Source organism: Saccopteryx bilineata, chromosome 3 (assembly GCF_036850765.1).
Source record: "Saccopteryx bilineata isolate mSacBil1 chromosome 3, mSacBil1_pri_phased_curated, whole genome shotgun sequence".
NCBI classification, from domain to species: domain Eukaryota; kingdom Metazoa; phylum Chordata; class Mammalia; order Chiroptera; family Emballonuridae; genus Saccopteryx; species Saccopteryx bilineata.
Window position 1 is genome coordinate 177,792,391 of NC_089492.1, and position 23,940 is coordinate 177,816,330.

A 23,940-nucleotide genomic window follows, 5' to 3' on the forward strand; every position below is an offset into this window, starting at 1 on the left:
GGAAAACAAGGACCTTGACTGTAAAGCCAGTGGCCGCAGCCACCATTACAGCTGCCTGGCCCATGCAGGTTCGCATTGGATTCGGACAGACGGTAAAGAAACAACGGAGCCAAGAACTGGTGGGCCATTAGCTTTAATCCTAGCTCGCACCCGGCGGGCAAGAAATACACACAGTGGAAAAACACTTCCCTTTCCATTCAGGGCTCCCAAAGCCACTGACTCATCCGAGTTTCCTAGAATCAAAGGCCTCACCAATCTTATTCACCTCTGTTCCCCATCTCCTTCTCTCTGCACAAACTGGCTTTTCCTTTAGCACTCCGCCATCTTGGCTGCCTATCCTCTGCAATGCTGATGGCAGGAACTGAGAGAGAAAACCCCTGGTCTGCCCCATTTTATAGTGTAGAAATCAAAGCCTTTAAGCCAATATACAAATAAGCAAGTCTCTGATACAAAGCCACTCATCTGAGGCGTAAATGGGATTCCTCATAAGAGTGCACCACCCCACATCATGCAACAGTCAAGGGTGTGGGAAAAGCTTAGTTTTGAGAAGATCTTAGTATCAGAAAGATGTTGAAAAGATCTTAGTATTAAAAGGGTGGGAAAGGCTTAGTCTTAAAACTAAACCTTAGGCTATAAGGACCTTGCCAGGTTATAACCTGTCTCCCACACTCAATGCCAACTATAAGCGAGCAAACATATAGTATATCATATTTACAAACTTATTTGACCAACATTGACACCAGAATAATTGTTTGTCCCCTAGCATATTGCTGGTCATGCAGTTTAGACCCCCTGACCTTTCATGTCACTGGTCACGTGATTTGGGCCCTCCCCTGACCTTTTCTCCCCTAGCATGTTACTAGTCATGTAGTAGACTCCCTTAGAGGGGAAACTACAAGGGTGCGGAGAATAGCCCTTAAGCATGAAGCCCTCAGGACAATGAGGTTCTGACCTGCATCAAATACATCTAGGTCTCAGATGTGTTTCAGCTCCTGGCCCAGAAAAGCAGCAAAACCAGACAAGCAATGCCATGGCTGAGCTAGGACCAGCTGCTCTGACTAAGGACCCCTGCCCTGTTGCTGGCCAGTCAGTGGAGACCATGACCCTGAAAGGACACACCTGGAGAGCTGATGAATATTCTACTGGAATCGTCACTTGAGACCTCCAGATAAGTACCCTCAAGACAGAGAACCCAATATGCTTCTCTCTACAGAACAGGCCCATGCCTCTCCCACCCCTCTCCTGGGGGAGTTTTCCTTAACTGTTTCTTCTAAGATCCAAGGGCCATTCTGTTGCCTCTGTAACTCATTTCCTAAAGTCCATTTCTTCTACAGCTCACTTCTACCTCTGTGGCTTTCTAAATAAATATTGTCTTATAGTTTGAGTCCTGGCTCTGAATTCTTCTTAGTCAGAACCCAAGTACTGAGGTTGCTGAGCTGAGGTTCTGTCTCACTCCACCGGTCTAACATTTGGTGCTGTCTTACCATGAACAAAAGGATTTAGTTCAAATTCATAAATCTTCCCTTTAGCAAATCTCACCCGGGACCCCAAAATGATCATTTAGCTAGGGCCTTCTCTAGACTTTTAGGGCCTTCTCTAGACCTTTCCTGGCCCCCATTTAGGTGGGGTACAGACCCTACCCAAAGTGAATTACATACCTTTAGAAGAACAAGCAGTATAATCCATGCATCTCAGAAAAATGTACCTGCTGACAGCTGACTAACATCCTTACACCTCCCACAGAAGAAAGTGTGTATACTGGTGTTCAGTGCTTTACCAACAGTGGTACACTGTGGTGGTTATTATGGTTAATAGGGAGATGAACTGTTTTCTTGTAGAGTATGTAGAAAATATGACAGAGAGGCTTCCAACACTCGCCACAACTACTACACTAAATAATCATGGAGTCTCCTGGGCCTGCAGCTGCTGCTGAGGAAAACTGGCCTCACCCTTGCTGCAGGCCCTTCTGGCAAGCCTGCCCTCAGCCACCATAGTTGCTATTACATGACCCCCTCCAGCAATAGCTGATTGAATAGGGACATCCCCCTAACACTGAAAAAAAGCCTACTCATCAATGTCCCATCAAATGCATTAATTAGATGAGGCCTGTCCTACAAATTAGACTGGAATAAACAGGTTTTCCCAGAAAGGGGCAAGGAGATAAAATCACAGTCATATGCCACTTACAGACAGTATCTATTCTAAGAAATGCATTGCTGTGCTAACATCATAGAGTGCACTAACAGAAACCTAGATGGTATAGCCTGCTACTGTAATTGTATGCATAACCGTATACTTTTATATGACTGGCACGTGCAGTAGACTTGTTTACACCAGCATCATCACAAACTTGTGAGTAACGTGTTGTGCTACAAGGTTATGACAGTTACGACATCTTTAGGCAACAGGAATTTTTTAGCTTCATTATCATCTTGCCAAACATTGTTATGTGGTGCATGACTATAGATAGATTCTTGTCCCTGAAACTTTGAGTTGAAAAATATAGAGCAAATCAGGAAAATGGCAGCTGCGGGGGGGTGGGGGTGGGGGATGCTGAAAGTATGCTCAGTTAGAGGTTCACAGAACAGCTGCGAGCAAGCCAAAGTCACAAAGGAGAAGAAGCTATGTGGCAGAGAAAAGATAACCCCTATGAAGAATCCAGGTGAAAAGTGAAGGAGAAAATACACCGAGTTTTTTTTTGGGGGGGGGTTGCAACAGAAAGTGCCTTGACAAAAATTATAGGCCCTGCCTGGTTGTCTCAATAGAGTGTTGGCGTGGCGTGTGGATGTCCTGGGTTCAATCCCTGGTCAGGGCACACAGGAGAGGTGAACGTCTTCTCACCCGCTCCTCTCCCCCCTCTCTCTCTTCCCCTCCTGCAGCCAGTGGCTCAGTTGGTCCGAGCGTTGGCCCCAGACCAGGGCTGCTGAGTAGATCTCAGTTGGGGCACATGCAGGAATCTATCTATCTCCCCTCCTCTCACTTAAAAATAATTATGTTGTTGACTCACCTGGAGAAAATTAAACTTAAACATGGTTGATGCCATGAATAAGAAACTAATTCTGAGAGATTCAACACACTCTCATCAATATATCAACCCCTCATCCTGGTGGGGCCCAAGGCCAGAGTCCAAGTAGAGGCCCACATATCAAAGGTCTAAATATTTGAGTTATAAAGCAAGCCACCACACTATTAAATAAAATATATTCAATCCTCTACCTTGGTGAAGGTAAACGTGTAAGTTAAAAATGCCCTTTCTTGTGATTTGGAAGGCCAGATTCCATTTGAGAATACTTGGATGGAGTTTTGGGTCAAATTTGGGGTGCCAAAGTTTTAAGAAAAGTCATGCTAAGATAAAGTATGTTTGAAAGGTCTGAGGAAGAGCCTAAAAAGCATGTTTTGTTTTGTTTTTGGTCACCCTCTAACAATTAGAATGTAAACTTCAGTAAGGCAAAGATGTTTGTGTTGTTCACAGCTCTCTCCTTAGTACCTAGAACACTGCCTGACACATTGTAGACATTCAGAAACAGTTGTTGAATTACTGTATGGTTTTTTTTAAAAGACTTTTTCTAGACTATGTATCCTTTCACTAAAAGGGAAGTGCTGTAGGTAGTTTGGTAGCTTGGGAAGGCTAGTCCAGCATGAAAACAATTTGTGGTGGATTTGCTGAGTGACTCAGAGAGAGTACAAAAGCATTATGGTGACTTTGTGGTAGCCTGGGTGGGAACTGGGTGAAGAACTTCATGTTCTTAGTTACCACATTTCTAATTTGCCAAACACATGGCACTTTGAAGTATAAGCATGGCTTGAGTTTTCATGAGTCACGTCTTTTGTCAGACCATGAAGAATGATAATCTGAAACCACTTCAAGTTTTTAAGGTTTTTAAGGCCTGGAAGGAAATTTCAAAATTGTTAATTACATACACTCAAATGACAACTGAGGCTTGTGGAGTTGTAAAAGGACAAGTATAGGTCGCACAGGTAGTTAAGTGTAGAACCAGGACTGGAAACTGGACTTTTCCATATTCCACACTGACCCCTCTAATGGGAAAGGATCTGAAGGTCCAAGGCTTGGTCACACACACACACACACACACACACACACTTGTATATGTGCACACAGGTGCACTGGTACTTTTATGTTCTTACAAATAGGTATTTTTGTCCCAACTTTCCTAAGTCAACTTTTATTTTATTGTTTCACTGCAGCTACTGGGATGTCCTACTGTTTCTCTCTCTAATAACATGAAACATCCAGCTTTGTATGCATGCTGGCCCAAGAGAACACCATAGTATTTCCAAATTGATCAGATTATAACCATAAGGCCAGTCTCATTAATTGTAAATAAGTTCCAGTGAGTCCAAAGTCATGAGGTTCTGTCCCTATAGGAGCCAGATAACTTCATTCTATTTCATGATCCTCAAATGTCCTCTCGCAGCACCTATCTGTGTTATAAAAAGGAGCCTTTCTTTGCAAGAGAGCATGATTATAGAGCTTAAACATAACCAACATTTTCACAATACTCTAAAATTGTTTCACAAAGCTGTGTTTTTTTGTTTTGTTTTGTTTTTTTACAGAGAGACATAGACAGGGACAGACAGGAAGGGAGAGAGATGAGAATCATCCATTCTTTATTGTGGCACCTTAGTTGTTCATTGATTGCTTTCTCATATGTGCCTTGACCAGGGGGCTACAGAAGACAGAGTAACCCCTTGCTCAAGCCAGTGACCTTGAGCCCAAGCTGGTGAGCTTTGCTCAAACCAGATGAACCCACGCTCAAGCTGGTGACCTCGGGGTCTCGAACCTGAGTCTTTGGCGTCCCAGTCTGACGCTCTATCCACTGCACCACCACCTGGTCAGGCACAAAGCTGTGTATTAATATGACCCTCACACTCTCTTTGAGATAGGGCAGGTTTGATTAGGGGGTCTTCACAGGTGAAGAAGCAGAGATGGACAGAAATGGAGTGATGCCCAAGATTATATAACTAAATCCAGCTGTGTGTTGGGTTGGGGGAGAGTAGGTATTTCTAAAAAATAATCTCCTCAGATGACAATATATGCACAGTCAGGGTTGGTTCCCACTGCTCTAGAGAACAAATAAATGCCAGTCATCCCTTCCTGGTGGTATCCTCACCACATCTACCCTTTACATCAATTTCTCTCAGCACTTGGTGATGTTCTTCAGACAGAAATATTGCGATCCTCCTTGGGTTTCAGAGCTTCTGCTCAAAGCGGAGATTGATCCTACCAATTTCTGAGTGAAGCGCTCCACAGCTCCACGCATGGCACCTACCTTGAGGTGCTATGGAGCGAGGCTTGTTTCCATGGTGAGAGCAAACTCTGTGATTCGGTCTTAGGAGGGCTGTGCATGATGAGATTCAAGTTCTGATATTTTTCTTAAACTGAATGTTTTTGTTAAAAATAAAATAAAGGAATGTACTTGATATTTTCAGAAATCAGAGAATGTAACCGCAGGTTCCTGGCGCACTGAGCTCAATAGTTCTGTGAACTGATGTCCATCAGTATTGTGAAGGGCGTCACCAGTCAGGTAGTGAGAGACTTCAAAAGCCAAGTGGCGAGTGGCAGAAGCCTGCCTGTGAAAGGCCACACGGTTCAAAACCAAGACCCCAATATTCTCTTTCACCCCTTTGTCCTGTCGTGTGCCCTTACCTTTCTTTGTCATTCGCTTCCAATCTCTCAAATTATAGAAGTAACATATGTTCATAGTAGAATCTGAAAACAGAAATAAGCATAAAGATATTTAATCACTTTTAATTAGAGAAAACTAATGTTATCATTTTAAAATTAGTTGACTCATCACTCTGAAATTAGTATTCCTGGAAATCACTTTATTGATCCAAATTTTGTAAAACAGTGAACGAATCCTATAAATTGGTAGTGCTTCTTCAAAGTAACTTTTAGTAGCATTTGGCTGAAGTTCAGTTTGGGAGACTACACCCACCAGCAGCACTAGCTCTGTGGCAGAGAGAGGTTGTCACCAAACCTCCCCCTTGCCTTCCATGCGGCCCAGCCCCCTGCCCTTCGGGGTGCCACGTGCCACGTGCCATATGCTAGCAGTGAACAGAACCCCAGAGGAAGCAGTACAATTTGTGTAGGGTGAGAACAATGACAGCGTGAAAATATAGGCTTAATTTTTTTTTTTTGAGGTGAAGCAGAGGTCTCAAGTTTCATAGTGAAAGTATTGTAATTTATAGAGATAAAATATTGTATAAAGTAAAATTTAGTGGAGTCTGATTTACCTTTCAGTCATACCAAAGTTAGCATTATAAGCCGGAAAGTTCAGTTTCATGTATGTTTTCAGGGCACCTTGCCCTGCGGCGGTACAGAGGGGGAGAGTTCTTATAAATATGTGAGGTCAAAGGTTAGCAGCAGGGCTGCGCGCTGTTTGGAGCGCTGTGCAGTCAGCTGCATGGTGACGGCTGGTAGAATCAGAGGAAACTTCTCCAATTTCTTCACGTCAGCCTTCTCCATGTCCAGGCTGCATTCTGATGAGCAAGATATTCCAGAATAGACTTCGTGTAATGCTCTTTCTTCTCAGTCTGTTTCCATTTCTAAACCATGGATTGAAATATCTGTGGACTGACTGTGAAACCGAAGATGCAGGAGTTCAATTTCATCACAATTTGGGGTTAATTTCCAGTCCTCCTGCTGAATATGAAAATAAAAATCTTAAAATTAGTCATTTTTTCTTTTCTGGTAAATCAATAAGAAATATCTGATATGAATTTGCTAAATTTGCTAGAAGCATTCTCTGCACAAGTGAAGAATATGAGGATATCCAAATGTATTTTGAGCGTGTAGGAAATTTTTTTTTTTTTTTTTTTTTTTTTTGTATTTTTCAGAAGCTGGAAACGGGGAGAGACAGTCAGACAGACTCCTGCATGCGCCTGACCGGGATCCACCCGGCACGCCCACCAGGGGCGAAGCTCTGCCCACCAGGGGGCGATGCTCTGCCCCTCCGGGGCATCGCTCTGCCGCGACCAGAGCCACTCCAGCGCCTGGGGCAGAGGCCAAGGAGCCATCCCCAGCGCCTGGGCCATCTTTGCTCCAATGGAGCCTTGGCTGCGGGAGGGGAAGAGAGAGACAGAGAGGAAGGAGGGGGGGGTGGAGAAGCATATGGGCGCTTCTCCTATGTGCCCTGGCCGGGAATCGAACCCGGGTCCCCCGCACGCCAGGCCGACGCTCTACCGCTGAACCAACCAGCCAGGGCCAGAGCGTGTAGGAAATTTATCTGGTTACTTTTTTGATAATGTCTTTGTGCGGTTTGGGCAGTAAGGTTGTGCTGTGACTCAGAAAATATTCCTTCTCACCCTGGCCAGATAGCTCTGTTGGTTAGATCATTGTTCTGATATGCAGAAGTTGCAGGTTCGATCCCCAGTCAGGGCACATACAGGAATAGATTGATGTTCCTGTCTTTCTCTCTCTCTCTCTCCCTTCCTTTCTCTCTAAAATCAATCAATTTTTAAAAAAAGAAAACATTCCTTCCTTTTTTATTTTTAAAAATAATTTGTATAACATAGATGTTATTTTTTATTAAATGCCTGATAGACTTTACAGTGAAATGTGGTGGTCCAGGAGGTTTCTGTGTGTGTGCCCAGAGTTTATAGTTGTTTTCTAGAGAAAGATTGGCCAGTTGGAAATAACCATATTGGAAAAGGAAGTTTATCAATTTAAAAAGTTAACTTTTAAATTTCTTTGATTTTTTTGGCAAGCATTTATCCAGTAATATTTCCTATGTGTTCACTCTATGTTAAACAATTTTCTAAGTAGTGGAAGTATAAAGATGCTCTCGAAACAGCAAGGGTCTGGTGTGGAGTAGGCACGGTAACCAGAAGAATACAGTACAGGATGGAAAGCACCCTGCACAGGTGTGCTCAAGGCTCCACAAAGAGAGAGAGGTGACCCCAAATAGCTATAACAGAAAAGGCATATTGGAAGAGATGATGTCACCCTAGAATTCCAGATGAATAAATATCCTGAATACTGGTTGCTTCATCCAAAACAAGCTAAAAGTAAACAATTTTATTTAATCCTATATTGATTCTTTGCATTACCAATATCAAGATCTATTTCTCTGTAGCTGTCTCTAATCAGGATTCTGGGATCATATAAAGAAGACAAAATGACAGTCCCAGAGCATCAAAGGGCGTTTTACTGATTTTCACATTTAGCCAAACAACACAGTAGTAAATTTATTAATATCTGCCCAGGTCAATTTTGGCTTTTTTGAAAAGCTTATTGATGTTACAATAAAATACTTCCCACAGTAAAATATTTTATAATCTTCTTCCATGTGCACCTCTTTCTCATCACCATGGCACCCACAAATTTTGTGGGGGGAGGAGTAAAATTGACACTATAACAAATACTTTCATAATTCAGAGCTGTGTCATTGAAGGTGTCTTCCATGTTCTAATATCACTTGATGCTCAGAACCTGTTAACAGGCACTGAGGAATCAAAAACTTGCCTGACACCTTGACACTGATGGTGTTGCTTGAGTCCTCCCCTCACCCCACTTCAGCAATTCAGGTGGCATTACTTCTGTACACTAACCAAAGGACCAAGGAGAGGCACAATATTCAAGATGAAGAGATTGTAAGATTTCACCTGGTAGCTCTGTTTAACGATTGGAAAATGTATCTTTAAGGAGGTCAGAAACATTAGCTAATTTCAAAGAACAATGTAGGATAAATATGGAGCCTTGAATAGTTTTTTTTGTTGTTTAGTGAGAGGAGAGAGAGAGAGAGAAAGTGAGGCTGGGAGGAGTGGGAAGTTTCAGCTCATACTAGTTGCTTCTCCTATGTGCCTTGATCAGGTAAGTCTGAGGTTTCGAACTAGTGACCTCAGCATTCCAGGTCGACGCTTTATCCACTATGCCACCACAGGTCAGGTGAGCCTTGAATAATTTTGAATCCTGGCACCCATCACTTGGTCTGGAAATCCAGAATAGTTTCTCTAGTTCCAATGAAAACCACCCTCAGTGATTTGTTGATTTGTCCAGATTTCTTACAACTTAGTTAAAAAGTAATTTTTGCCCAGATATGTGTTAAATTAAGATTTTTGACTCTGTTGCAAATCTTGCCAAATAATTTATAAATAATATTTAGTACCATATTTCCATGTAATCACTATCAATGAAAGATTTCCTGTTGGGATATGACCTGTGCTTGAGAGCCTGGAGTCTGCCACCCCGGGCATAGGCCTTGTTACTTGCTTCCATCTTGGCTATATTGACAGCCTTGACCTTGTTCTTACCTTCCGCTCTATTGTCCCAACATGGATCCAATATCTAGGTCCCAGCTTTGCCTTAGGTCTGCTGTTTTGAGCTTCCTTTCCTCTATCTATAGCTGTGATCCATTGTAATATTCTCTTTTTTATCTAATGTTCTTGAGACCATGGAATATATAAAGCTGAATTTTTTTGCACCATTACAGGGAAAGAAGCAGGGGTGTTGGAGGAGGTCACCAAGGGGACATGATTGTAGGTTGACCTATGAGCTGGACCTGGGCAACCAGAGGCTCCTCAACCTTCCCCTGTCCTTGGAATGTACACCATGCCCACTGTGCCCACAGCAGGAGCTGTTTTCAAGAATGCAGGCTTCAGAGAGCAATGTGTTGTTGATACCAGCTGGACTAACATGTGATTGAACCCAGTTAGGGCCTCTATATAAACTCTTAAGATTCTAGTGGGTGGGTTCGGATATATATATCTCTTGTGGCTGCCCAAGGCAAGCCTCATATGTAAGTCCCCTTGCTTATTAAACCTGCCACTTAGCAGTCTGGAGTGTTCTGCCTCTTTCTTTCATCACACCTTGCCTTCTGTGTGCAGGAGCCGGTTTGTGAACCAACAAAGAGATGAGAGAATAGCAAATGGAAATGGTCCCAAGAATTATTGGCTTCTTGATGAATATAGTGACTCTATGTTGGTACCATCCTTCAGTTCTTACGAATTCTTATCTAATTTTCTCTGCAGCCTGGGAAACCATGTTACGAATGAGAATAACTGAGACACAGAGAGCTTAAGTCACTTGGCCAAAGTCACCCATAGAGAAAGTAGGCAAACCATTTAATCTCTCTGAGCCTTGGTTTTCTTGTCTGTAGAATGGAACTTTAATAGTACCTGCTCTCTAGAGTTGTTGTGAGGCCTAAATAAGTTTACACATGTGCATTGGATTGGTACCTGATAGGTGCTCAATAATTCTTAGAAATCACTACTTTGCTTGACTGATTTGGAGAGAAACCTTCTTAAGCAAGAAGGTAAGGACTGTGAAGCTTAGACATGCAGGAAGCCATTTTTGTTCCTACGTGAAGACAGCCTGCCTGAAAGTGGAGCCCACAGTAAAGAAAGCGGAGTTGAGATACTGAGGAAGACAACGTCCATCTAACATTGTGTTGATTCCCAAAATGTTCTGTTCCCATAGCTGGATGCAACGCTGAATGTCCTAGTTATCTGAGCTGATGAATGCCCTGTTATCCTTAACTAAGTTTGAGTTGGGTATCTATGACTTTTACCTTAAGGAGCCTTTTGAGAGTCCAAGGCAGAAATTTCTAGAAAACATCACACATTACAAAGACTCTGCTTTACACTTTTTGTCAAGGCAGCATGAAGCTGGTTTTCAGTCTTTGCTCAGAGTTCCACAATAGAAGAAAGTCATTTAGTCCTCTTGAGTGGGATATCATACTGCTAATAAGTTCTTAGACTTTTTTTTTTAACAAGTGGGAGGAGAGTTGCCTGATACCAACTGAAAGGATGTTTTTTGCCTGACCACTGGTGGTGTAGTTCATAGAGTGTCGACTTGGATGCTGAGGTCTCAGGTTCAAAACCCAGAGGTCGCAGGCTTGAGTGCAGGCTCACAAGCTTGAGCATGGAGTCACCAGGTTGAGCATGGGATCATCAATATGATCCCAGGGTCACTGGCTTGAGCCCAAACATTGCTGGCTTGAAGCCCAAGGTCACTAACTTGAGTAAGGGTTCACTGGCTCAGTTTGAGCCTCCCTGGTAAAGGTACATATGAGAAACAACCAATGAACAACTAAAAGTTACACAACTAACAAGTTAATGCTTCTCATCTCACTTGCTTCCTGTCTCTTGCTCTCAAAAAAAAAAAAAAAAAAAAAAGAAAAGAAAGAAAGAAAGAAAAAAGAAAAGAAGGATATTTTTGCATTATCAGAGCTCCTTCGTTTTGTAAGGTTTTAAAGTTTAGCAGGAGGATCATGGGATCTTGCTGTCTAACTCCTTTACTTTCTAACTGAGTAAACTAAAGCCTGGAGAGGTTAGGTAACTTGGACAAGTGATTAATCTTATGAGAAAAACCAGAATTCTAAACCTTGCTGCTGTTTAAATTCTCTCTGATTTTGGATTTTCAGCAATATAAGCTACACATAACATTTTTTTTTCTACATAGATGTGCAGAATTGAAGAGAGTCAGTAGCTGATGTCAGCTCCGCTGACACTGAACCCAGTTTGGTTTTCGCATTGTATCATGCTTCTTCCTGTGAGTAAATAATGTCTTGTGGCTGCTATAGTTACTTAATATGCTATAACAGAATACAGAAAATGTGTTGAACCCTAGCCCTGCAGGATGTACTAGAATGGAGTAATGTGGAAAAAGAGGTTCTGTATTTAAATCAATTTATGAGATAAATGGGTTTCTTTACAAAGCCATTAATAAGCTCTTTTGCATTTTAAGTTGCTACATATAGGATACAATGACTTTTTTTTTGGTTTTGGGAGGGTTTTTTTTGTTGTTTTTTTTTGTTTTGTATTTTTCTGAAGTGAGAAGCAGGGAGGCAGAGAGACAGACTCCCGCATTAGCCCGACCAGGATCCACCCGGCATGCCCACCAGGGGGCGATGCTCTGCCCATCTGGGGCATTGCCTGAGCCATTCTAGAGCCTGAGGTGGAGGCCATGGAGCCATCCTCAGAACCTGGGCCAACCAATGGAGCCTTGGATGGAGCCTTGGCTGCTGGAGGGGGAAGAGAGAAAGAGAGAGAGAGAGAGAGAGGCGAAGGGGGAGGGGTAGAGAAGCAGATGGGTGCTTCTCCTGTGTGCCTTGGCCTGGAATTAGACCCGGGACATCACATGCCAGGCCAACACTCTACCTCTGAACCAAACCGCCAGGGCTAGGATACAGTGTTTTTAAAACTTATTTCACTCCAGGTCTTGTGTTCTGAGGAATGCTGTATTAGAGGCTGGAATTTTCACAATGTTTTCAAGAGTTACTTTTCTCAGCAATTTAATTCTGCCCTTTTTGGGGATGTCCTTTTGGTTCTTCATTTTCTAATTATCTTTATTTTTAGATGCTTACTTCCATTTTCATACTCCCTCCCACCCTCCTATTTCTACAGGTTTCTCTATTTGGTTGCTTTCTGGCTGTGGCGCTCTTTCTCAGTCTCTTTATGTGTGGCCGTTATTTTGGAGGTAGAGGTGGGACAATGTCTCTGGCAGATATAAGGAAGAAGCACTAGCCTGGGCTCACCCAAAAGGTCAGGATCAGCCCTGGCTTCAATGTGTCTCAATGTTCCCACTTGCTTACGTGGGCTTTGGGGAAGAGCAGTGCGTTGAGACGCCCTTGAGAACTTGCCCAGAAGTGCGGGGGAAACCCTAGGCCCCCTTGTTGAGTCTAGGTCTCTCCAGGCACAGACTTGGCAGCAGAACGCCTCTGAGACTCACCCAGTCTCCAGAAGCTGCTCACCCAGCTTCCCATATTACACACCAGTCTGTTCCCAGCTCAACCTTCCGATGGGAGAATCAGCCTCCTCTGTGAAGATTTACAACAGCTGTCACCAAGTATGGTACTGTCTTTCACCTTTCTAAAGTGTTCTTCTGTGTTTTCTTTCTGCCTTATGTCCTCTCATTTCTAGCAGTAATTTTGAATACATTTTACACACGGGTAGGATTTACCTTCCCTTATAGTTTTCACACTCAAAATTGCCTTCTTTTTACAGACCAGGCAGAGTTGGGAGTATCATTGTGCTGTTTCCACAGCGAAACCATGGTTGAAGCAACATCAACACCAATCCAATTAAATGAACACCCCCTGACTTTTCTCCTTCTCACCCCTTTCCCCCCAACATTTTCCCCATTCATTTTAAGATTGAGATATACCTGATGCAACTCTCATATCTGAGGATCTTTGGGAATACTAACCAGGTCCTCGTCTCCACTAGAGCGACCACAAAGCCCAACAAGCAAGTTCAAAAACCAGGGAAGAATTGACACATGGAGATCTAGCCACTCCTTATACTCATCAATGTTCATTTTCAAGTTTGATACGATCCACAAGGAAAGTGGGTGGTAAGTAGTTTTTAGTATTTCCTGCTTCAATGTCTTTCCTAGAGGCAGACATACCCTTTCAGTAGTTTACATTGAGCCAAACCTTACTATGGCTGATGCTGGTCCCACAGTGCTGTGAGCTAGCAGCTAATTGTCATTTTTAAATGTTTGGTGTATCTTGAGATTTGGCTCCTAGGCAGAAAACTGACCAGCCAACAAAATATCTATCCCATGTACCCCCTTACCCAGCCTCACTTTTGGAACTCACTAAGCAGTGATATACAAGCTGCCCTCGCAGGTCAAGTTGAAGAAAACTGTAGCAGAAAGGAGGCCTGATGTGATAACTCCTAGACCCAGGAAAGACAATGCTGAAGAACATTATCCCTGCCATAAACCTGAGAATCATGTCACCTGAGAAGTACTACTTTGCTGACTCTTAATTTAAATGTTACCTGGTTGGGCTCGGGTATCACACCAAGGTGTTAAATTTAATCCCTAAAGACTTATGCGGTTTGGGCTCAGACTGTTCATAAGTATACAGCTTCTTTCCCTTTTTATGTTGCCTCCAAATTCTATTAACTGACCCAGATTAAGGACTTGGCCTGGGCTACAGGGAAGTTGAGGCAGGACAGGATTTAAGTTTGAAATGCCTCAGTTTTGATCTAGCCATTGACTCACAGTATGCCCACCTTTCTTGGTTTTCTGTCTTACCCGGGTTTCAAAATGTGGGGCAGCTGTGTGAGGCTTGCTCACTGGTTCACCGGCTGCAAGCACTTTGCCTAGTTGGTACGTGAGTGTGTGGCTGTGCCATGTGTGCATGGTGTGTATAAGGCTATGGGTGCTTGCGCTCAGGGGTATTGTGGATGGTGATTGCCTGTCCGCCACGGTGAGGGTCCGTTTTACTGTTTGTTTGCCTGAGAGGCCGTTTCCCCTGCCTGTGTGTTCATCCACCATTGTGAGACTTTATTAAACAGTATGCCCCAACGCTTTCCGGCTCCACAGTCTCTCTACTGTCTGCCTGGATCCAAAGTGGACCTGCCTGGCCTCGGCCACCAGCATTACACAAAGAAAGTTGCTCTTTTTTAAAAATGAATTTAAGACTTTATTTATTCATTTTAGAGAGAAGAGAGAGAGAAGAGAGAAAGAGGAGGAGGGAGGAACCAGTGACCTCAGCGTTCCAGGTCGCGGCTTTTAACACTGCGCCACCACAGGTCAGGCCTATACAAAGAAAGCTTAAAAAAAAAACCTTGGACAATAGAGCTTCAGACTTTCAGTGTGAGAATCCAGGGTTTAAGTCTATTCAAGGCAATGTCTCTGTTCCTTTCTTCTGTCATAACAGATACTCCATAAGGATAGCCCTATGTCTTCTTGAAATTCTCAGCACATAGGAAGTGTAATGTTAGGATACTTTCAGTGGTAAGTAACAGAAAACGCAACTCGAAACAGCTTAAATTAGAAGGACATTTATTATCAGAATTCCAGAAGTAGGCTGGCTCCAAGGTGGGTCAACTCAGCAGCTCAGTGGCATCACCAGGGTCCCCTGTTCCGACAGCCTCAAGCTAGTGTCTCATAGTAGCAAGAGAACTGTCCTAGTTTAAAGAGTCATATTCAATGAAATAAAAATGACCCCCCCCTCAACCTCCCACTCTGTCTCATGTCTCATTTTCAGAAAATGTAACTCTTTCCTAGAAGCCATCATATCACATTGACCAGGACATCCATCCAATCCTAACCCAGTCTCTGGCGAGAGAAATGGGAGCAGTGTGGTTGGTTTTGAGCTGTGGCTGCTACTCCTGGCAGCATATTGGACTGTCTGGGGCTAAGTAGGAGACTTCTAAAAGTAGTAATGCCCAGGGCCACCTCAAGACATTTTGATTTTTAATTGGCCTGGGTTAAGGGGGAAAGCCAGGCATGGATATTTTTTGAAGTTACCCTTAGTAACTCTAATGCGCAGCCAGGATTAAAAACCACTGACTTAGATTAAACAGGGCTTGTCCCTGAGCCACATCAGGGAGAAGTGATATCAGAGGTCAGCCAGGATGATGAGAGAAAAATGGTTATTGGATAAGCAACTCATAGACAACCAAAAAATGTTGAATTTCTCCAAAGAAGATAAACAGACCAACAAGCACATAAAAGATGCTCAACATCACTAATAATTAGTTAGAATAATGCAAATCAAAACCATCTCACACCTATTAAGGTGGCTACAATTAAAAAAAATCAGAGCATAATGGAAATGTTGTCAGAATGGGGAGAAGTTAGAACTCTTGTGAGCTGTCGGTAGGAATTTAAAATGGTATAGCCACTGTGAAAAACGGTATGGAAGTTTCTTTAAAAAATTAGAAGTAGAATTACCATATGATCCAGCAATTCCAATTCTGGGTAGATACCTTAAAGAACTGAAGGCAGGGCCTTGAAGAGATATTTTTCCACCAATGTTCATAGTAGCATTATTAAAAATAACCAAGAGGTTGAAGCAACTCAACTGTCCACTGACAGATAAATGGATAAATACAATGTGATGTATACACACGATGGAATATAATTCAGTCTTCGAAAGAAAGGAAATTCTGACATAAGCTACATCATGAATGAACCTTGAGGACGTTATGCTAAGTGAAATAAGCCAGTCATAAAAAGACAAATACTGTGCAATTCCATTTGACCATCAAGTACCTAGAGCAGTCACATCTGCAGAGACAGAAAGTAGAATGCAGATTGGTTGCCAGGTTCTGAGGGGAGTAAGTAATGAGGAGTTGTTCTTTAATGGATACAGGGTTTCAGTTTTTCAAGTTGGAAAGAGTTCTGGAGATTGATTACACAACAATGAATAACTTAATACTTCTGAACTGTACACTTTAAAATGGTGAAGATAGTAAATTTGATATTATGTGTATCTACGTGTGGGAAGAAATGGCTTCTTTTCTTCCATTGAATATGCACAATTAAAATAATTTTTTGTTGTTGAATCAATGCAGAGCTAAGAAAACCACTTGCCTTCTATACCAGTGACTAGGTGGTGGCAGGACAAAAATAAGGACTCCAGATAGGGCAGGAAAGACCTATGAAAACAACAAATTGCATTTCTTTAAATAGCAATGAATTCCAAATTTCAATGGTATTTAAAAAGAGAGGGAAGGGTGTAAAATAAGAATTGGGAGAGAAATTCCAGGAATAGCCCATACCTAGTTAGTTATCAGCCTTTTGGGGATCCCTTGCCAGGTGCTTTTTGGCCAAATGCTCTGCTCAGTGCCTGGGAAGGTGAGGCAGATTAAGGCTTTGTCTACTTCAGGCCTCAGTGGGCATTTTGCAAGAGGCAGTTTGAGCAGATGGCTAATTACCTCTCACTTTCCCCTTCTAATAAAGCTGCAGGGGCCCTGGCTGGTTGGCTCAGTGGTAGAGCATTGATTGGCCAGGTGTGTAGATGTTCTGGGTTCAATTCCTTGTCAGGGCACACAGAAGTGACCATTTGCTTCTCCACCACTCCCCTTTCCCTTTCTCTCTCTTTTTCTCTCTCCATCTTCCACTTCTGCACTCATGGCTCAATTTATTCAAGCAAGTTGGCCCTGGGTGCTGAGGATGGCTCTGGCCTCTTTCTCAGGTGCTAAAAATAGCTCAGTTGTGGAGCAATGGAGCAGTGACCCAGATGGGCAGAGCATTGCCCCATACAGGGCTTCCTGGGTGGATCTCGATGGAAGCATATGTGGAAGTCCATCTCTCTGCCTCCTCTGCTCTCACTTAATTAAAAAAAAAGCTGCAGGGATGAGGGAACCCAAATCCACTGGTAATAGCAAAGTCTCTTATATTTGGCTTAGGAATTTATATGAGTACTGATGCTTACATTTGAATGGGTCTGATTTAGAGGAAATTTAGAGCCCTTAAAGTTAGGTAATAAAGCTGTACTTCAAAGTGCTGACTTGGTATAAGTTGGATGCTCTCCAGCCCCATTAAGTTTTCCCTCCTCCATCCCCACTTCCAGTATAGACCACCTGCTACTTTTCTCACTTCACCCCTCCCCAAGCAGTATGCTCTATAGGCTAATAACAAATACCAACTCGCCCCACTCTCCACCATAACCTTCACTACCTCCGCAGTTTGCTGTCTATTTTTCTAAACACCTCTCAGGTCAGAGTATGCAGTTAGATATTTTGGCTTAAAGGTATTTTTCTTTCGCTTGTTGCTGATGAAAGGAAAGCAGTCTGAGTTTAAAATAAAAATTTTTTAAAAAAATAAAAATTAGCCTGACCTGTGATGGCGCAGTGGATAAAGCATCAACCTGGAAACACTGAGGTTGCCGGTTCAAAACCCTGGGCTTGCCTGGTCAAGGCACATATGGGAGTTGATGCTTCCTGCTCCTCCCCCTTCTCTCTCTCTCTCTCTTCCCTCTCTATAATGAATAAATAAAATCTTTTAAATAAATAAATAAATAAAAATTAAAAAAAGTTTGCATTTTTCAAATCATGTTTCTAGAAGTGTGAGTAACAGTTCTCTGAATAACCAACCTGACTCTGAATTACCTGGGACAGCTGTTAAAAATAAAACTTCCTGGGTGGTAACCCAGACCTAGAGCACTAGAATCTCAGGGGTGGGGGTGGCGATGCCAGGAGGCTACCTTTAACAAGGATCTCCGATTCTTAAACCTGGGAGGATTAAGGAGCAGTCTTCAGAGGAAGGTTGCCGGAGATAAACTGCCAAGTGATGGAAATTGAGCTAAACCTGTATGGAAGCAAAGGAGTTGTTTATTGACGACCTCGTCTTAGTACCTTGCGTCAATGTAAGAAAGGTCCAAATCTTAGGGAATTTTTTAGTTTCTTTGAGCCAAACTAACAATTGACATAGAGCAAAATCTCAATGATTGAAAAAATGCTCTAGAGAATGGCAGTCCTGCAGCTTATTTTACACATTAGAACCAAGGAGGAGCGGTAAGGAGGGTTATATGAAATCCATTGGTGGTAGATTAAGGGGGCAGGAGAAAGCAAAGCAGGGAAATCTCTGGGATTGGATAAGAAGGCCGAATGGAGAAACAGATACTTCTCTCACATTGGTGGGTATGGCATGGTCAGTAATTAACGTGTGCAGCACATGGAGATGGTGTGTGGGATCAGGAAAACAAGGAGGGGCTGTGGGCTCTGCTCTGTGGGGCTGTGCTCTGAAGGGTCTGGAAAGGGGTTACTCTGACATTTTAAAGGTATGTCATCTTAGATGCAAAAAAGACAGTAGACAGGCTCAGTTACAGTAAAGATGGACCTTCATCAGGGAAGCTTCAGGCCTAGGACATGACTTCCCTCCATGACCTGCTTTTAGTTAGGGACGGTGTGAACATAAAACGCCCTATGTGGTTACTTTCTGTAAGAATGAGACGGCACTTGAACTCCAGGTGTGCAGGCTTTATTAGAGGAGAAAGACCTGCCGGGGCACTTCTCAGAAAGAAGGGCCCCCAAAACAGACTGAGGTAAAACTTTATAGGGTTGAGGATAGCCTCGAGCAAGGGCGTGCTGGTATGTTCGGCTTTCTGGATACTCCTCTTTGGGGTGATCAACCAGCTTCCTGGAACCCTTCTGTCCCAGGGCCGATTGTCAGGTAATTAAGGGTGGAGTCAGGCAGCCAAGCAGAACAGAAAAAGGGCAGTTGTAATTCCTCGTCAATTCATGTATCTATCACTTTCATTCTGAGTTTGTGAGGCCCACCATGCATACTTTTCCTGGGCTTGTCCAGCTTAATATGTGGCCTCTTTTTTGTCCACTCTTGTATAGAAGTTATGTTACCAAATTTTTTAATGATAGCACAAAATTAGGTATGTTATAATCTCTGCTTAAAGGAACACTGAGCCAAGTGAAATGACTTGTTCAAGAACTCCAAGAACTGGAAATTGAGTCTGTTGGTGGCAGTGAGAATGAAAATGGCACTGGGCGTAGGCCCGTGGGGTAAGACTGAACCTGGATTCAGCAATGTTGGTACTTGAGTTCTGGCTAGGAAAGAATTCAGAGCCAAGACTCAAACTATAAGAGAAAGTTTATTTAGAAAGTCACAGAGATGGAAGAAATGGGCTTTAGGAAACAAGTTATGGAGGCAAATAAAGGTCCTTAGAGCTTAGGAGAAAGGGAGTAAGGTGCCTGGGAGGAGGGGAAAGTGGAGGAGGAGGGAAAAGCCTGGTGTGCTCCAGGGGGAGGGCAGGAGAGCACACTGGTCTTCCTTCCAAAGGGCTTTTAAGGCTGGAGATTTTAAGGGAGATCCTGAGGAGAATTTCAATAGAATATTCATCAGCTTTCTGGGTGTGTCCCTTTAGGGGTTTATTAGTCAACGCAGCTGGTCCTAAGGTCAGCCATGGGGTATCCTGGCTGGATCTGCTGCGTTTTGGAGGCCTGGAGCTGAAACAGCAATTAGGCCTGTCCTATCATTTTAGTTTTGCTTTTTTAGCCTATAGTTCTTGCTTTGGTGACCTTCTGTACCTGGCCCATCATCCATGCTCTGGTCTGTCTAACTAAGTATCACAGATCCAGTTCTAACCGAAAATCCAATGCTATGTCAGCTCCCAGAATCTGTCCACTTTGGCATCTGTCTGTCAGTAAAGCCTATAGGGTAATGAACTGATGAGGGGCTGTCCTATACCTACCTTCAGACCCTGTATTCATTTAAGTCTGTTATTCCAAGATATCATGCCTGACCAGGTAGTGGTACAGTGGATAAAGCATCAGCCTGGTACACTAAGGACCCAGGTTCAAAACCTCGAGGTCACCGGCTTGTGCTCAGGGTCGCCAGATTGAGCGTGGGATCATAGACATGACCCCATGGTAACTGACTTGAGCCTAGAGGTCTCTGGCTTGAGCTCAACGTAGTTGGCTTAAGCAAGAGGTCACTGACTCAGCCAGGGGTCCCCGGTCAAGGCACATATGAGAAAGCAATCAATGAACAACTAAGGTGTCACAACTATGAATTGATGCTTCTCATCTCTCTCCCTTCCTGTCTGCCTGTCCCTGCCAGTCTATCTCTCTCTCTCTCTCTCTCTCTCTTTCTTGCTTAAAAAAAAATAAAGATACCATTATATCTGTAATAAAGGCCTTTCATTCAATAAAAGGCTAAGAGACCCTCAGGGCACCTACTTCTTTCCTCATTTAAAATAGAAGCAAATAGCCTGACCAGGCAGTGGCGCAGTGGATAGAGCGTTGGACTGGGATGCGGAAGGACCCAGATTCAAGACCCAGAGGTCACCAACTTGAGCGTGGGCTCATCTGGTTTGAGCAAAAGCTCACCAGCTTAGACCCAAGGTTGCTGGCTCGAGCAAGGGGTTACTTGGTCTACTGAAGGCCCGCGGTCAAGGCACATATGAGAAAGCAATCAATGAACAACTAAGGTGTCACAACGCGCAACGAAAAACTGATGATTGATGCTTCTCATCTCTCTCCGTTCCTGTCTGTCTGTCCCTGTCTATCCCTCTCTCTGACTCTCTCTCTGTCTCTATAAAAAAATAAAAATAAAAATAAATGTTTAAAATAGAAGCAAATAACTCTTCCTTATGGGGTGCAACATCTGACAAAAGGGAGTGACACACCCTCAAATAAGGAAGAACTTGCCAAGTCCAAGGAAGGATCTGACAGCAAATGTTCCCTTTCAGATCACAGCTGGGCTTGGGCCCGCTGCTGTTTCCATTCACAAAGAAGAGTTCAACTTTCTGAGCTCTTTGTGTAGTGATGCCTCTTCTTTTACATACTTCACCTCCGCGCAAAGCTCTACTGGCAAAGTTCTTGGAAGATCCTGTGTTCTATCAGGTAGTGAGCCATTCATATAGTCATTGCACAAAGGTTCAGTAAGAAGCTGCAACTGGCCTGACCAGGCGGTGGCTCAGTGGATAAAGTGTCAGACTGGGATGCGGAAAACCCAGGTTCGAGACCCCAAGGTTGCCAGCTTGAGCGTGAGCTCATCTGGTTTGAGCAAAGCTCACCAGCTTGGACTCAAGCAAGGGGTTACTTGGTCTGCTGAAGGCCCACAGTCATGGCACATAAGAGAAAGCAATCAATGAACAACTAAGGTGTCGCAACAAAAAACTGATGATTGATGCTTCTCATCTCTCTCCGTTCCTGTCTGTCTGTCCCTGTCTATCCCTCTCTCTGACTCTCTCTCTGTAAAAAAAAAAAAAAAAAAAAAAAAAAAAAAAAAAAAAAGGAAGCTGCAACTGTGTACAAAGGGTAATGATGAGTAAGGCATCAGACCTGTGTCCAAGGAGCTTCCGTCCCAGTGGGGGAGCAGGTCACTAGTGCATAAATATGCACAGTGATTTCAGGGGGCACTGTGGAGCAATGATCAATCCCAGCGGCCCCACCCAGGACTGGGCAGGGGGGAAAGGGCAGGGTAGCCTTCTTGGAAGAAATGTCTATGCAGAGGCTTAGCGGGGTTTGTAGGAATGACCAGCAGAACAGGACAGGTAGAGGAGAGCACATGAGCAAAGGCAAGGAGGAAGGAAATAACATTGTATTCAGACCAAAAGAATCATACTTCCTCTCCACAGAGACCTCCATCCACCATCTCCCTGTGGCCAAAGCAGCATGTTGCCCTGTAGCAGATTTTTTTCCAAAGACATTATTTTACAAGAGGTCTTTTGTCTGTTACTGTTTATACTTTTTCTGATATTAACTCTAAAATTGGTAAAAACTTAAGATGCAATGAAAACTAGACCAGACTCCTAAGAAATCAAATTGTGGGAAGATGAAGTAACAAGGCTTTTAAATTATACCTCAGACATTGAAGCTATCCTAGTACATACGAGCATGGGCAGTTGGATCTAGACATTGACTCAGTGGTAAATCATTTAAACTTTCTGAGTCTCATTTTCCTCAAATGTAGCATGGGAGCATTAGTATCTACTTTAAATTAATGACAGAATGCTTGTGGCAGATGACTGGCACATCAATTACTCAATAAATGGTCATTATTATACTTACCAATATGCTTTACCATTAAATTGTCACACAAGAAGTCAAGTATGAATAAAATGGAATTTATTTACCACAAGAGTTGATTCACCACCTAGAACAAAAACTAGAATTTGAGCGTTTAAAGGGAGGTAAGGGTCATCTGGTTCACCTTTCCCTCCCATGAAGAGATCTTGTCTTTTCCATTTCAAGTTCACAGAGATAAAATTCCACTTTCCACTTGCATTCAATAATGTCTTGATATTTAGCCATTTTGTTGGAATAATATTTTTAGTTGAGAAGGCTGAAGCTATTTTATTTGATTATTATGTAGTGAGAGAAAAAAGAGTAAATTTCTATGTTGATATTATATCTGGAAAATAGAATGATTTCTTGGAAAGGTGTGTTGGCTCTCTGATGGAGGAGATTCCCTTTAATTGAAAACACAGCTCCCTTGAGGTATGAAAAGATATGGCATGGCCAATCCATGACCAATGATAAGGGTTCCTTCTTTTTGTCAAAGTCGAAATTCTAAGCTACATAACTTCTCTTTCAGAGCAGGTCCAGCTCTACAGAAACAGTCTCCCATATTTCTTTTCATTATTTCCTCATGAGGACATATTTTTGTGGATTTAGAGCCTTTATTAATACAAATATGAGAAACAGGGAAATCTGAGCCAACTGACTATTCCCACATTGAAGAATTAATTACAAAGTCTGAGAAAAGTGATAAGAAGTCATAGAAATAAAAGTCTATGGAATTGCAACAATGAACACAGCCTGATAGAGTATAAGTGACAGCACATTACAAATATAATAAGCTTTCTTTTGAACTTAAAAGACTAATCACAACCCAAGCTATGGGATAACCAATGAAAACCATATAGAACAAAATCAAATGTAATTATTTACAAGAGTAAAACCCAGCCATTCTCTGCATTCTCAATCATGTATTTGAAATAGAATAATGAACTATAATCCCAAAGCCCCAAATAATAACATAGGTATCAAGTTCCCCAGCCCTAAATAGAGAGGCTAGACCACTGTCTTAAGTTGGGTTCAGGACTGACTATATAATTTGCAGGGTCCGGTAAAAAAAACAACTGTGAGGCTCCTTGTTAAAAAATTATTCATATTTCAAGAAGGCAACAGTGGAACACCAAGCCAAAAATAAGGCCTTTCACAGGTCACACCCATCAAGTTGGGTTCTTCCTGTCACAGACCCTAAGATGATAATTTATTTGAGAGGTAAATTCAGAAAGCATCAACAGAAGGTGAGGAAAAGTGGATCTGAAAGGGTAAAAGCCAATTGGAGGTGCATTAATAAGCAGGTTATAGATCAATCCCACTGGGGACTTCTGGTAGACAGTGGATTATACCCCAGAGCTGTCCCATCTAAGGGAGCTAGGTAATATCAACTCCAACTCCCATGTGCCATTGGTTGATGGCTACTCCAGAAGGAGTTACCTTCCAGGCCTTCGGACTTCCCCTGTGCCCAAGGCAGACCATGTTTCCTAGGCAGAGTCACAGGCACTCACAGTATGAAACCATGGGTGGCACCATAAGGACCAAAGGGCAGGACACCAAAAGCAGCTGCTACAACCTCTTCTGCAGGGTCTATGGAGAGATTAAAACACTGGCTACAAAAGGAAATTGTATACCCAAATTATACAAAAGTCATGGCAGAAGAGGTTAGAGGAGTGTGGGATATTTGGGGAAATTTGTCAATGTACA